General features: G+C 45.3%; 1 pseudogene; it reads left to right on the forward strand.

Annotated features, from left to right (window-relative positions):
* The first annotated feature begins 3051 nt into the window (after positions 1–3051).
* LOC136634115 (5S ribosomal RNA) lies at positions 3052–3168 on the forward strand (annotated as a pseudogene).
* The last annotated feature ends 585 nt before the right edge of the window (positions 3169–3753 follow it).

Raw genomic sequence — 3753 nt, forward strand, 5'->3', positions numbered from 1 at the left:
GCCAAGTTTTACTACTTAAAAGTAAACAGTGCCATTCCTCCTCCTCTTTTTTGTCATCTAATTGCCAGCATTTATGTACAGGACGCCCACCCCTGTGGTCCCTGTCTCTAATTGTCATTAGGGATTTAAGTTTAATACCAGCTTAGAGTCAAACTCCATTAAGGTTGATTTCCCTTGCAGTTTAGATTTTATTTCATTCTCTGGTGGTTTTTAACGACCTGTTCCAAAATGCCTTTCATCAGCAGTGTGGGCTTAATTGAAGGTAGAATTAATCCAGGCTTAAACCCTGTTCACGAGATCTTCGTGTGGGGAATAAGGAGAATGGGGCATGTCCTGGCCCCCAGCACTCATGCTATCTGTGGCCATACACACCACTGTCCAGCAACTGTTGGCAAAGACGTATGCTGAACCTGGCATTTTGGAAGCCTGGACAGCCCGAATTCAACTCCATTCCCCAATCCATGTTCAGTGCTCATCACTGGAGCCAAAACACTGAACCCAGGGGAAGAGGGAGTGTGGCTTTGGTGGAAATTAGCATAGGCGATGTGTAAAATGACCCTTAGAATGATCTGGTTTCAAAATTGAGAAACCACGACAAGGAGAGTCCATGAACAACACAAGGCCCCTGAAGCCCTATCATGGTCTGGTTTGCGGGCCTCGAAAGACACTTTCTCCCCTACATCAATGAGCACTAGAAACAAGAATTGAGAATTAAAGCAAGGAAGAGTATAGATTTGAGATTCCCCCCCCCCCCGATTATAGCAACCTCTAGGTCAGTGATTGATTTTCAACCTTTTCCATCTCACAGCACACTGACAAGGTGCCCTACTAATACGGGAATAACCTTCCCCCAAATTCCGGCCGCACACCTGTGGAACATTTATAGCACACCAATGTGTTGTGGCACAGTAGCTGAAAATCACCGCTCTAGTTAGTAAATCTAAATTTCATGTTAACTTTTAACTATGGTAAGGTAGACCTTGGACCAGTTCACCCAGGTAGGTATGTCCCTTGGCTGCAACACTGAGCACTGATCTAAATGTGTGAATGGCCGTCACAGGACTAAGACCAAATGCCAAACTGTCAATATCACACCACGTTAAATGCAAGCCATTAAAAAATAAAATAAAATAAAAGTCATAATTCTTGATGACCAAATTCTTTGATGACCATCAAATTCTTGATGATTTGTTTATTGGCTCATTTCTATCCCATCTTCCAGTTTCCAAATGAATGCACTCAAGGCCCCTTACAGCCAATCCTAGGCAGGTCTACTCAGATGTAAGGCCCACTGTGTTCAATCGGCTGCACCCTTGGGAACGTGTCTCTGAGGCTGTAGCCTTACTTAAATGAAACTTTAAATGGACTTCCTGCGCACTGAGGAGAAAATGGGCCAAATAATGTATGAATTTGATGAGTAGATAGGAGTTAATGTTTTTTTTTAATTATTTTTCTATTTGTGTGGAAATGTACTCTATAATAAGTGTAGGCTGTTTAAGATTTGATAATTTTGTGTACGATTTTGTAGTAGAACAAAGAAATGTAGTTCGAGATCCTCGTACTTGTCACATAACTTGCAATGTCTTTTTAATTTGTGTGTGCGTATTTAATTAAACTAAAAAGTATTAAGAAAGGGAAAAATATAAACTTTAAAAAATCAACACTATAGTAAATTGATAACAAAAATCTAAAATGCATAGAATAATAATATTATATAGCTCCTGCTGCTTTCGATAGAGTGAAAAGATAAGTCTCTACTCTGAGGGGCCTGAAATTTAAATATTGACACAAGGGAGATAACAGAGGAAGGGACGGGAGATGGAGGCTGGGATGAAGGCAAACAGGGGTTTGGGCAACCCTGGAGGCTGGGATGAAGGCAAACGTATGCAATTCTTCCAGCTGCACAATTTAATTCCTTTAAATTAGGGAACAAGGAGTAAGGCATGAACATAAGAACAGCCCCACTGGATCAGGCCATAGGCCCATCTAGTCCAGCTTGCTGTATCTCACGGCGGCCCACCAAATGCCCCATGGAGCACGCCAGATAACAAGAGACCTGCAAGGCCTCCTGGGAATTGTAGTTAAGAACATAAGAACAGCCCCACTGGACCAGGCCATAGGCCCATCTAGTCCAGCTTCCTGGATCTCACTGCGGCCCACCAAATGCCCCAGGGAGCACACCAGATAGCAAGAGACCTGCAAGCCTCCTGGGAATTGTAGTTAAGAACATAAGAACAGCCCCACTGGACCAGGCCACAGGCCCATCTAGTCCAGCTTCCTGGATCTCACTGCGGCCCCACCAAATGCCCCAGGGAGCACACCAGATAACAAGAGACCTGCAAGGCTTCTTGGAATTGTAGCTAAGAACATAAGAACAGCCCCACTGGATCAGGCACAGGCCCATCTTGTCCAGCCTCCTGTATCTCACAGCGGCCCACCAAATGCCCCAGGGAGCACACCAGATAACAAGAGACCTGCAAGGCCTCCTGGGAATTGTAGTTAAGAACATAAGAACAGCCCCACTGGATCAGGCCATAGGCCCATCTAGTCCAGCTTCCTGTATCTCACAGCGGCCCACCAAATGCCCCAGGGAGCACACCAGATAACAAGAGACCTGCAAGGCTTCCTGGGAATTGTAGTTAAGAACATAAGAACAGCCCCACTGGGTCAGGCCAAAGGCCCATCTAGTCCAGCTTCCTGTATCTCACAGCGGCCCACCAAATGCCCCAGGGAGCACACCAGATAACAAGAGACCTGCAAGGCTTCCTGGGAATTGTAGTTAAGAACATAAGAACAGCCCCACTGGATCAGGCCATAGGCCCATCTAGTCCAGCTTCCTGTATCTCACAGCGGCCCACCAAATGCCCCAGGGAGCACATGATGTCAGAGGCTTCACAGAAAGGTGAGTTTTAAGGAGGGGCTGAAGGAGTGAGGAGTGAGTGAGAAAGCATCTGGTAGAGCAGGGGTGTCAACCTTATCTCATACAGAGGGCTGAATTTAACATTTGGGCAGCCTAATGAGGGCTGAAAATGACATCACTAAGCAGGAAGTGCCTAGTTAGATTACCCTGCACATGCCTGATCTTGTCTGATCTCGGAAGCTAAGCAGGGTCAGGCCTGGTTAGTTCTTGGATGGGAGACCACTTGGGAATTCTGGGTGCTGTAGGCTTATAGCATAGTCTTTCGAGACTGAAGGTTGCCAACCAGTTACAAGCAGAAGTGACACCATTAAGCAGATGATGCCGAAGTGACATCATTAAGCAGGAACTGATGTCATTAAGCAGATGATGGCCAGAACTAAGGACTTTGTTCTCACATAAAGACTCAGTAGCTGCAAATGACAGAAGAGAAAATGTGAAAAACCTATTTCCAAGATATGAGAGAGCCCAATTATCATGCTGGGAGAGCCCAACTGGAACGGGGGGTCAGAGAAATTGCTTCTGGGGGCCACATTCGGCCCATGGGCCTTATGTTTGACACCTCTGTTGTTGAGGTTCCAGGAGGCAGCAAGGGAGAAAACAATTTATTTCATAGTGCAGTGTTTCTCAAACTGTGGGTCGGGACCCACTAGGTGGATTATGAGACAATTTCAGGTGGATCCCCATTCATTCAATATTTTCTTTTTAATAGATTAGACTTGATGCTCCCATGGTATGTGACTGCATTTGGGGAAATGTGACAGACCTGTACTTTGAACAAGCTGCTATGAATATGTTTTTAACAACAATAGTAAATGGGGCTTACTCCTGGGTCA

Source organism: Tiliqua scincoides, chromosome 13 (genome assembly GCF_035046505.1).
Source record: "Tiliqua scincoides isolate rTilSci1 chromosome 13, rTilSci1.hap2, whole genome shotgun sequence".
NCBI lineage: Eukaryota > Metazoa > Chordata > Lepidosauria > Squamata > Scincidae > Tiliqua > Tiliqua scincoides.